This window comes from Loxodonta africana, chromosome 27 (assembly GCF_030014295.1).
Source record: "Loxodonta africana isolate mLoxAfr1 chromosome 27, mLoxAfr1.hap2, whole genome shotgun sequence".
Lineage (NCBI taxonomy): Eukaryota > Metazoa > Chordata > Mammalia > Proboscidea > Elephantidae > Loxodonta > Loxodonta africana.
This window is the reverse complement of record NC_087368.1, coordinates 33,996,517-34,009,646: the sequence shown is the minus strand read 5'-3', so window position 1 is coordinate 34,009,646 and position 13,130 is coordinate 33,996,517.

Here is a 13,130-nt window from a genome sequence, read left to right as displayed (position 1 = left end):
TCTCTTACCCTTTTAACTTAAGGAGTCTTTTTTAATAAATTCTGCTCCATGAGAGGGCTTACAGTTAATAAGAGCTGACCCTTTTGAATGTTCTACCAAAGCATGATTAAAGTACAGGATTAATGGTATTAGTAATAATAATAAAAAAGATAGCATTTATTATTATTTTCTGAAAGAACTCCGTTGTAAAATGACCCTATTGTAGAACATTTTACAGACATATGATAGAAAACAAAACGAAACAGACTGTATGCTGAAAGGAATAATGTTGTTTTCTTCTTTGCACCTTAGATTTTCCTTGTCCCAATGTACTCAATGGTGTCTTTTGTACACTTTTGCCTAGATACATACTTATGAAGAGTGTTCAAAATAACTTCAGAAATCCTAGATGCAACATAAATCTTTCAATCTTCAACTCTGGACTCCCAGGGTGATACCACAGTTTGGTCATCTATTTGGGCCAGGGGAGCCCTGGTGGTACAGTGGTTAAGAACTTGGCTGCTAACTGAAAGGTTGGTGGTTCGAATCCACCAGCTGCTCTGCTAAGAGAAAGATGTGGCAGTCTGCTTCTGTAAAGATTACAGCCTTGGAAACACTCTGGGGCAGTTCTACCTTGTCCTATAGGGTTGCTATGAGTCAGAATCAACTCGATGGCAACAGGTTTATTTTTACAGGTCACTGATGATGCTACAGAATGGTAACGGCATTGTCTCATATTAAAAATACAATATAAAACTTGTCCAAGCAAAGAAACATTTTCTACCCTGAGCCATCTATTGGAAACAGAATATATGGTAGCTAAAAATTGACTTTTTCCAACTTCCAGATTGCTGCCACAAAGTGAGTGACAAAGCATTACTTTTGGTAGATTACACACTTGGGCCTTGTTCTAGGCAAAACTGGGGGGCAAGTGATATTTTTCTATGTGTATTTTGACTTTCCCACTTTCTCACGCTTGCTTCTTTTCTTGCCCCCTTGATGAAAGAATCTGTCATCATCATTTACGACTTAAGGCTTTATTATTACAAGCCTTTTCTCGGGTGTGCCAAGCAACTTTTATTATTATTTTTAATTTTTTTCCCACTTGGAGATTTTCAGCCTCCCTGGGGAGATATTAGGGGAGCAGAATGGCCTTGGTAATTACATAAAATAGCATCTTGAGGCCAAGTATAGGGTGCTACAAGCAGGCCTTTGCAGGGCAGCAGAAGCAAGGAAAAGGCCTGTGTGAGAATTACCTTTTTCTTGCTCGAATGGTTTGCCTGGTCCTTCTGGCCATCTTTCTTCACCATCGATGCCACCACCCTTCAACCTGCTGTGCTTATTCTCCAGCAGCAGATCCTATCAGGCAACAAGTCCTGTCTGTTTTCAATAAAACCAAAACCAAACTAAATCCATTGCTATTGAGTCAATTCTGACTCAGAGTGACACTACAGGACAGAGTGGAACTAACCCATGGGGTTTCCAAGGAGCAGCTGGTGGATTCGAACTACTGTCCTTTTGGTTAGCAGCCGAAGTCTTAAGTACTGGGCCGTGAGGGTTCCCTATTTTCAATACATACCCCAAATCCAATCACTTTTCCCCATCTCCACATTATCACCCTAGTTTAAGCCACTACATCTCCCCTGGAAACCCCAGTCTCCTAACTGACTTGCTAGCCTCCATTTTCCTTTTCCATAATTTCTTTCCAAATCATCAAAGTGATCCTTTTAAAACTGAAATCTATCAACTCACGTGCCTGCTTAAAACCTGCAAATTGTTTCCTTCAGTAGCCTTAGAATCCAATCCCTCATCCTTTACCTACATATCCCTGCATGATGGGGACCCTGGCTACTTTTGCTACCATTTTCTGCTTGATCACTCCACTCTCAGTCCTGTTTTCTTCTTCGTTTCTTGAACACACCAAGACTATTTTTCCTCAGGTTCTCTTGATTTGCTATTCCCTCTGCATGGGAGGCTCTTCCTCTTGCTTTTTTCATACTTACTCTATTAAGTTTCTGTTCAGGGAAGTAATCGTGGTCTTCTAATTTAAATTGTTCCTTGCTGCAGTCCCTCTCTAGCCTTGCTTTATAAGACCCTTATTTTATTTTTCTTTGTAGCACTTATATTTACCTGGTATTACTACCTACCTACCTGCTTATCTACCTACCTGCTTATCTATCTCTCCTTCTATCTATCTATCTACCTACCTACTTATCTATCATCTATCTGCCTACCTATCTACCAACCCACCTACCTACCTGCTTATCGACCTGCCTACTTGTCTATCTACCTGCCTTCTAATCTATCTATCCATCCATCCATCCATCCATCCATCATCCATCCATCCATCCATCCATCCATCCATCCATCCATCCATCCATCCATCCCTATATCTATCATCTATCTATCTATCTATCTATCATCTATCTATCTATCTATCTATCTGCCTACCTACCTACTTATCTATCCATCCATCCATCATTCATCCATCCATTTACTAATTTTTTTGTCGGTTTCCCCTATTGAATGTAGATACTTTCAGGTCAGGGACTGTGTCTTATTTATAGAGCAGAATGCCTGGCACATAGTATATCCTCAAAGTGTATTTTCAAATGAATAAAACACTTTTATATAATGTACTAAGAAACATTTTAAAAACACTAAAGGAATAATCAATATTAAGTAATTTCCATCTAACAATTATTCTTCATAAATTATGTTGTTTACACCAAGAACAAATTTCCACATTCTAACTTCAGGAAAACTGAAGCACTTGTCAGACGTTGGTTAAGTCTGTCTTCCTTTGCACTAAATGATGCCCTTGAGGCTGGAAAGAGAGCCTTCACTTTCAGGGGGTACCTTTCTTGCTCTGTTGCGAGGCTTCACACACCGGAACAAAGTAACTCACTCAGTGCTTCCTATTTCACACTTCTTACTCATCTTCACTCCAGTGGGTTTTAATTTTAATGGTACATGAATAAAAACAGCACTTCTTGGCCTCTTAGAAATGGAAAGGGCCTTGACACATATAATTAAAGGTGTTTAGCATGTAGCTACTGGTATGTCTCCCACACTTGTGAAAAGGGGAGACTAGACTGAAAGAAAGGTAAATAAATTGTTTAAGATTTCACAAATAGTTACTAGTGGAACTGCGACTTGAGCTGTCATCCCTGATTCCCAGCCTGATGCCCTTCACCCCATCCACATCTTCACTGAATACCTGTCACATATCTATCAATTATATGGATAACACTGGGTATCTAGTAGCCTTGCCTTCATCACTGCTAAATTCAATGATGGTTTTTCCACTGAGTTTGAAATATATTTAAGAAAAAGATGACAATTAATAAGTTTTGAGCTCTTCCTGTATAGTAGGCATGGTAATAAAGTAATAAGTTATTTACATATGTTAGCTGAAAAGCGAAACTATCCACTCTCTCCCCCCACAGACTAACACACACACACAGCTTACTGTCTACATTAGCATGACATTACTATTCCATTGTCTTCATTACTATTTCAGGACACACTTGGCAAGTGAAATAATCTGATTGCTCATTACAGGGACTTCCAAAACCATCCATCCACTTTTTAATAAGAAGCATGAAATGGACAGTTTCTCTCTGAAAATCATCTGCCTCGCTATTTTGAAACACCAATCCTAAATTTATTTTTAGGCTAAAATTTTAAACACTTATATTTTAGAGTAATTCTAGGTTTACAGAAAAGTTACACAGAGTTCTCACATTTCCCCCTCTCCCTGCACGCAGGGTCTCCTATTATCGTTAACATCTTCCATTAGTGTGGTTACAACTGATGAATCAATATTGACACATTATTTTCACCAAAGTCTATACTTTGCAGTAGCATTCACTCTTTGTGCTGTACAGTTCTATGGGTTTTGACAAATACATAATGTCTTGTATCCACCACTGCAGTGTTATACAGAATAGCTTCACTACTTGTAAAATGCCCTGTGCTTCACCTACTCATCTCCTGCCATTTCCCTGCATCATTGTCTCCAGCAACATCTATCAACTCATTTTCTCTTAAGAAGCTGTGTAACTAACATGGGGCGGGGTGGAAGGGTGCAACCAGTAAAATTATTTTTCTTGGCTAGTTGGCTAGTGACCATCAAGAACAACAACTTTTCATATTTGTGGTCCACACTGAAGAGGATTCAGAAAAATAAAAACTACCAAAAAACAAACCTGTTGCTGCCGAGTGGATTTACACTCATAGCAACCCTATAGGAGAGTAGAACTGCCCCATAGGGTTTCCAAAGAGTGGCTGGTGGATTCAAACTGCTCATCATCTCTCAGAAAAAGGCCGAGGTCTGACTGCAGAACAGACCATCAATTGCTCATATGCAAGTTCAAGTTGAAGCTAAAGAAAATTAAAACAAGTCCACATGAGACAAAGTACGACCTGAAGTATATCCCACATGAACTCAGAGACCAACTCAAGAGTAGATTTGATGCATCAAACACTAATAACCAAAGACCAGACAAGCTGTGGGATGACACCAAGGACATTATACATGAAGAAAGCAATAGATCATTAAAAAGACAGGAAAGAAAGAAAAGACCAAAATGGACATTAGAAGAGACTCTGAAACCTATTCTTGAACATAGAGCAGCTAAAGTGAATGCAAGAAATAGTAAAGTAAAAGAGGTAAACAGAAGATTTCAAAGGGTGACGTCAGAAGACAAAGTTAAATATTATAATGAAATGCAAAAAGACCTGGAGTTAGAGAACCAAAAGAGGAGAAGACACTTGGCATTTCTCAAGCTGAAAGAACTGAAGAAAAAAATCCAAGCCTCAAGTTACAATATTCAAAGATTCTATGGGCAAAATATTGAATGATGCAGAAAGAACCAAAAGAAGATGGAAGGAATACACAGAATCACTGTACCAAAAACTGGTTGACATTCAAGTATTTTCAGGTGGTAGCATATGATCAAGAACTGATGGCATTACAGGAAGAAGTTCAAGCTGCATTGAAGGCATTGGCTCCAGGAATTGAAAGAATACTAACTGAGATGTTTCAAAAAACGGCTGCAGAGATGAGGTGCTCACTTCTCTGTGTCAAGAAATTTGGGGCCAATAAGATATTCCACTGGTTCCAACCTGTCTGGAACAAAGGATGATGAAGAAAACCAAAGACACAAGGGAATGATTAAACAAAACAACTAGTGGACCACAACTACCGCAGCCCCCACCACACTGAGTTCAGCACAACTAGATGGTGCCCAGCTGCTACCACCACCAACTGCTCTGACAGGGATCACAATACAGTCTTGGACAAAACTGGAGGAAAATGTAGAACAAAATTCTAACTCACAAAAAAAGACCAGACTTAATGGCCTGACAGAGACTGGACAAACCCTGAGTGAACAGTCCGCAGACACTCTTTTAACTCGGTTCTGAAGTCACTCCTGAGGTTCATACTTCAGCCAAATATTAGACAAGCCCATAAAACAAAATGAGACTAAATGGGTACACCAGCCCAGGGGCAAGGATGAAAAGGCAGGAGGGGACAAGAAAGCTGGTAATGGGGAAACCAAGGTCAAGAAGGAGAGAATGTTGACACGCTGTGGGCAATGTCACAAAACAATACATGTATTAATTGCTTGAGAATCTAATTTGCTCTGTAAATCTTCATCTAAAGTACAATAAATAATAATAATAAAAACAGGGAAATTAAAAACGAAAGCAATGTGTGAAACCTGGTTAGAATTTTTAACTTGGGGATTATAAACCCAGGATTTCTCCACATAATTATCTTCTCAGAGTAGATTTGATGAAGATAATATTTCACCAAAGCTTTATTTTTTAAAAAATGATTTGTTCTAAAAGTCAAATAAAAAATTTTCTAGAAAAAAAAAAATTTGGAAGACAGCTACTTGGCTAACCAACTAGAAGAGGTTCATGTATGTGCCCATTTCAAAGAAAGGTGATCCAACAAAATATGGAAATTATTGAACAATATCATTAATATCACATGCAAGTAAGATTTTGCTGAAGATAATTCAAAAGCGGTTTCAGTAGTACATCCACAAGGAACTGCCAGAAATTCAAGTCAGATTCAGAAGAGGATGTGGATGGTGGGATATCATAGCTGATGTCAGATGGATCTCGGCTGAAAGCAGAGAATACCAGAAACATGTTGACCTGTGTTTTATTGACTATGCAAAGACATTCGACTGTGTGGATCATAACAAATTACTGATAACATTGCAAAAAACGAAAATTCCAGAACACTTAATTGTGTTCATGCAGAACCTGTACAGAGACCAAGAGCCAGTCCTTGGAACAGAACGAGAGGATACTGTGTGTTTTAAAATCAGAAAAGGTGTGCATCAGGGTTGTATCTTTCACCATATTTATTCAATCTGTATGCTGAACAAATAATACAAGAAGCTGGATTATATGAAGAAGAACACAGCATCAGGATGGGACAAGATCCATTAACAATCTGCAATGTGCAGATGACACAATTTTGCTAGCTAAATATAAAGAGGACTTGAAGCACTTAGTGATGAAGATAAAAGACTGCAACCTTCAATGTGGATTACACCTCAACAAGAAGAAAACAAAAATCCTCACAAATGGACCAATAAGGAACATCATGATAAATGGAGAAAATATTGAAGTTTTCAATGATTTCATTTTACTTGGATCTACAATCAATGCCCATGGAAGCAGAGGTCAAGAAATCAAACAACATATTGCATTGGGCAAATCTGCTGCAAAAGACCTTTTTAAAGCGTTCAAATTCAAAGATGTCACTTTAAGGACTAAGGTGCACCTGACCCAAGCCCTAGTATTTTCAATTGCCTCATATGCATGTGAAACTTGGACAATAAGTAAGGAAGGCTGAAGAAGAATTGATACCTTTGAATTATGGTGCTGGAGAAGAATATTGAATATGCCATGGGCTGCTGGAAGAATGAACAAATTTGTCTTGGAAGAAGTATAGCCAGAGTGCTCCTTAGAATTGAGGAAAGCAAGACTTTGTCTCATATACTTTGATCATGTTATCAGGAGGGGCAAGTTCCCAGAGAAGGACATCATTCTTGGTAAAGCAGAGGGTCAGCAAAAGAGAGGAAGATGCTCAACGAGATAGACTGACACCACGGCCACAACTGTAGGCTCAAACATAACAACGATCATGAAGATGGTGCAGGTTCAGGCAGTGTTTCGTCCTGTTGTGCATACGGTTGCTATGAGTCAGAACTGACTCTACGGCACCTAAAAACAACACAGGCAAAATGTTGAACAATGCAAGAAGCATCAAAAGAACATGGAAGAAATACACAGTCACTTTACCTAAAAGAACTGGTTGATTTTCAACCATTTCAAAAGGTAGCATATGATCAAGCACATATGGTATTGAAGGAAGAAGTCCAAGCTGTACTGAAGAGAATGGTGGAAAACAAGGCTCCAAGAACTGACAGAATACCAATTGAGATGTTTCAACAAAAGGATGCAACCCTGGAACCATTCACTCATCTATGCCAAAAAGTTGGAAGACAGCTACCTGGCTAAATGACTGGAAGAGGTCGATATTTGTGCTGATACCAAAGAAAGGTGATCCTACAGAACATGGAAATTATTGAACAATATCATTAACATCACACGCAAGTGAAATTTTGCTGAAGATAATTCAAAACATTTGCAGCAGTACACCAACAGGGAACTGCCAGAAATTCAAGCCAGATTCAGAAGAAGACATGGAAGGAGGGATATCATTACTGATGTCAGATGAATCTAGGATGAAAGCAAAGAATACCAGGAATGAGGCTTACGTGTGTTTTATTGACCATGAAAAGGCATTCAACTGTGTGGACCATAACAAATTATGGACAACATTGAGAAGAATGGAATTTCAGAATGCTTAATTGTGTTCACACAGAACCCGTACATAGACCAAGAGGCATTCATTTGAATAGACCAAGGGTACACTGCATGGTTTAAAATCAGAAAAGGTGTATATCAGGGTTGTATTCTTTCACCATACTTATTCTATCTATATGCTGAGCAAATAATCTGAGAAGCTGGACTATATGAAGAAGAACGCAGCATCAGTATTGGAGGAAGACTCATTAACAACCTACGATATGCAGATGACACAACCCTGCTTGCTGAAAGTGAAGAGGACTTGAAGCACTTACTAATGAAGATGAAATACCACAACCTTCAGTATGAATTACACCTCAACATAAAGAAAACAACAATCTTCACAACTGGACCAATAAGCAGCATCACAATAAATGGAGGAAACATTGAAGCTGTCAAGGATTTCATTTTACCGGGATCCACAGTCAACTCCCATGGAAGCAGCAGTCAAGAAATCAGACAATGTTTTGCATTGGGCAATTCAGCTGCAAGAGACATTTAAAGGCTGAAAAGCAAAGACGTCACTTTGAGGGCTAAGGTGTGCCTGGGCCAAGCCTTGGTATTTTCAATTGCCTCATATGCATGTGGAACCTGGAAAATGAATAAGGAAGACTGAAGAAGAACTCATGCCTTTGAATTATGGTGTTGACAAAGACTATTGAATATACCACGCACTGCCAGAAGAACCAACAAATCTGTCTTGGAAGAAGTAGAGCCAGAATGCTGCTTAGAAGGGAGGATGGTGAGACTTTGCCTTACATACTCCGACTTGTTTTTAGGAGGGATCAGTCCCTTAAGAAGGACATCATGCTTGGTAAAGCAGCGGGTCAGCGAAAAAGAGGAAGGCCCTTAAAGAGACTGATTGGCACTGTGGCTACAACAACAGGCTCAAACACAGCAATGAATATGAGGATGGCACAGGACTTGGCAGTGGTTTCGTTCTGTTGTACAGAGGGTCACTATGAATCGGAACCAACGAGACAGCACCTAACAACACAAATATCTAATAATTTCAGTTTTGTTGATACTGCCATATACCCTTCAAAGTACCTGGATCAACTAGTAAAGTATATAATTTAAACACAAAATATGATTAGAATTTTTCTGGGGGGACTTAAGTAAGTTTGTTTCATTGGAATATTTTGGGGAGAAATCTATACCATAAAATTGAAGTATTGATATTAGTAGTTTACTCTATGGAGTTAGTTGGAAGGTTGCTGGACATGAAGGTGTCAGTTCTTTGGTTCTTTACTCTCTTGATCTGGAGTTAATACCCTTTCCAATGATGTGGAAATGCTCAACTAAGGAACAGGTCTGAGCCTTGATGTTTTTAGTACCAGAACTTAGAACAGCTGTCACTATCTTTCTCTCTCTCCTTTTTTTTTTTTTTTTTCCATTCTCATAAATGTTTGTTTTCATTTTATTTTCTAGGCAGAATTCTTATCCTTAATTTTTAATTTCCAAAGTGAAGCAATTCTACAGTCTTCTAAATTGTCCCTAAATCAATAAAAATGAACTCATCCTTTAAAAATTGAGCATACACTATTTTTCTCTGTTGTAAATTTGAAATAACTGTTGATTATGTATAATCTATTGTCATTGGATGAAAAAAAGTATTTAAACAAAATTAATTACTGGTCATAACCTCTGGAAAGAGAACAACAGGAGACTACAAAGAGACATGGGAAACATACCTCTCACAGTACCATTAGCTGTGAAGTGGCATGACGACTGGGCAAATGTCCAAGTTAACTGGGGTTGGTATGCTGTATGGATGGAGCCCTGGTGGTGCAGTGGTTAATAGTTTGGCTGCTAACCAAAAGATCAGCAGTTCAAATCCACCAGCCGCTCCTCGGAAATCCTGTGGGGCAGTTCTACTCTGTCCTATAGGGTCGCTATGAGTCAGAATTGACTCGATGGCAACGGGTTTGGGTTTCTTTTTATTTTATTATTTTGGTATACTGTACGGAATGTTCTGCAGTAATCAGAAACAAGGAAATAAAAGCAGATAGAGCAATAGAAGTGAGTTCTTAAAAACAGTGCTGAGCCAAAAAAGAAATGAGAAAATACAGTCTACCTCACGATAGCATTCATGTACAAACTTTAAGCATAGATTTACAAACAATGCCACGTGTTATTCAAAGATCAATATACAAGAACAAACATCAGATATGTCTCATTGGGTATTGGGGGAAAGGATAAAAAGGGGAATATGGATCAGAGATGAAAAGGTTAAAATGTTAAAATAAAATAACATAAATAAGATAAAACAGGGCTTGCCTGCCCCTGCAGTGATATTCCAGAGACAAAGTTGTATGATTAATTCAATTCTCTCACCTGAGATCCTCAAACATTAAAAAATAAGTAAAAGTAAAATAAAAGTAAACTTAACCCAGTGCATATCTTAGGACCAACACGTGGTATAAGTTGGAAGAGTCCTTCCAAATTATCTACACATAATTTTTCTGACAGCAATGTAAGTTGACATCTCTTGCTTTCGTGTCCGTAATGCAGTCTTTCAGCAGGTTCTACCTGTTCTGCCTCCAACATGTATTCAGGATCCAGTCACTGACACCATCTCCACCCCTGCTTCCATCACCTGTCATCTTACGTTTTGTTTATAAATGTTTCCACCCTTGCACCCCGGCAGTCTCTTCTCTACAAAATAGATAAAAAGATCCATGCGAGTTAATCTCGCGCCTCTGCTCAAAACCCTCCAATGCTTTCCATCTCTCCGGGAATAAAATCCCAGCTCCTTACCTTGGCCCTCAAGGCCCTATGTCATCTTGCCCCCTGCTAACTTTCTGACCTTGTCTTCTACTAAGTTGTCCCTTGCTTACATTCCTCCATCGACAGTAACCTCCTTGTTCATCCTGAAACACAAAAGGATGCTCTCCTGCCTCAGTGCCTTTGCGCATGCTGCTGCCTCTGCCACAACCGTCTTCCAGAAGTCTCCCTCATTTGTTTGCCATCCCGTCTCCAATGCCACATCATCAGAGAGGTCTTTCCTGTCCCCTAATCCAAAGCAGCTCCTCCCTTGCCAGTCTCTCTTTCCTTGCCCTACCTTTTTCTTTCTTTTCTCTTTATACTACTTAACTACACCCGACACATCCTGTTCTCATCCACCTCTCTGTCTCTCTGGGGCTGCATGAGAAGTCACTGCTCTGTCTAGAACCTAGAAAAATGTGAGGTTCAAGTTTGCACTCATAATTACAGAATGAGGAAATCGCTGTGATGTTTTGATGTAAGTAAAGTATAATGGCTAATAACGGGACAATGTAGGGTGATAATAATAATAATGAAAGCAACAACAAAGCAATGACAACACATGGCCTTTCACGATATTTCAAAATTTAGGACACGAGCTCGGTTTTTCGCTTTGTTTTTTCCAGTAAAGGAAAGTGAGGCTTGGTGAACTTCAACCCCTGCCTAACGTTCCCCAACTAGAAGAAGTCCAGTTTGTTCCTAGGACTGAAGTTGGTATACTCCTTGCTTGTCTTTGACCCTTCGCCTTGACTGGCTATTCTCCAGTGCACGTTCAAGCATTCCTCATCTTCCCGCAGGTCATTATTTGCTTCCAAATAAAGATTCTCTGAAAGATTCATCCATAAGAGTGGAAAATGGGTGGAATTCCAGACATGCGGCCTCATTCCTAATGAAAAATTCAGCTTAAATAAATATAACCACCCGTAATTATTTACACCTTCTTGATCATTTTCACCTTGACAGATTTAAAAGAGGGGAAAAGGTTGCTCGGGGAAAAAAAAAACAAAAACTACCAAACTCAGCAGTATTTGCGTTGAATAGTGGCAAATTGGTCATAAAATATGGGACTTGCTGCAAAGCTATAGCCTTATGTGCAGGATAAGCAGTTTTATCAATGAGAATGAATCAAGAACTCCCTTCAGGATCTGGCTCCATGGGGAAATTAGCTCTTCATAAAAATATTTTAGTAGACAAACACATGGTGAAATAATTATGCCCCCTTCCTCCATAGAATACACTGGTCCCAGGCTGTTCGACAAGGAGCAAGGCATTATTTTATTGCATTCTTTCACACCATTTATGGAGCTGTAATTGATGGCATTGTTCTCCCTTTGGAACGCAAGGGGAGTCGGGCTGGTAGAAAGAGCACTTCAGTGTGACCTCTTAATGCAAGCATTGCTAACCTGTTATGTCTAATTTTCTTTAGCATCAGAATGCCTGGTGTGTAGCAATGAGGTTCCATAACATATATAAAATACAGACAGGATCTGAGCTAATTTTTCCTGTAGATTTTAAGGAAGATTTAAAATGGCTCATAAAAGCATGCATCTTTAATGAAAAGAGATCTTAAATGTCTTCCAAAAATGAAAATAGGGTAGAGACCCAATTCTATCCATTTAAGTCTCCAAATAAATTTCTTCCTTGTTTGTGATCTTGCTTAGCTATTCAAGTAAATCACTGTCTCGGGTATTTATCAAATTGCATTTTCACTTTCAGCTCTGTGATTCCAGAGTATGTACCTTTTGAAATCATAACCTTAGATTCTTTAATTACCCACGGTTATTTCCAAAGCCTTAATTAAGGTGGACACAATTAACAGACTTAAAAATGATTTTATTTATCCTGTACTATCTTACTTGCTGGAAACCCTGGTGGTGTCGTGGTGAAGAACTACAGCTGCTAACTAAAAGGTCGGCAGTTTGAATACACCAGGCACTCCTTGGAAACTCTATGGGACAGTTCTACTCTGTCCTGTAGGGTCGCTATGAGTCAGAATTGATTCGACGGCAATGGGTTTGGGTTTCGGTATCATACTTGCTTGTATTTTTTGTTTCTGTGCTAACAAAAGTTTGCACCAATTCACCCGTTGCTATTAGAATTTGAGATACCTGGGCATTTTAGACGCTGTTCAAACATTGTTTATTTTTGCTTCCTGGAACGCTCCCTATAATATCATTTCAAGGGTATATTCCAGGTTTTCTCCACTGTGCTATAAACTCATCTAAAATAAAGGCTAAGTTCTTCAACTTTTCTAATATCTGCCTCCAATAAGTTGGTATCAATTGTTGTCAAGAGTTTTTCAAATTAGATTGTTGGAGAAGCTCAGTGAAGTAGAACTGAGTACTGCCAGCAATATGTTTAATGAGATTGTAAAGCTGGGTATGAGAAACCTCTAAAGGATTTCTTCCAGGGAACTCTGACCTGCCTAGCTTTGTCCAGAGCTTCTCTATGGTTGAGCTATCCCGAGGCCCTAAACATATCTG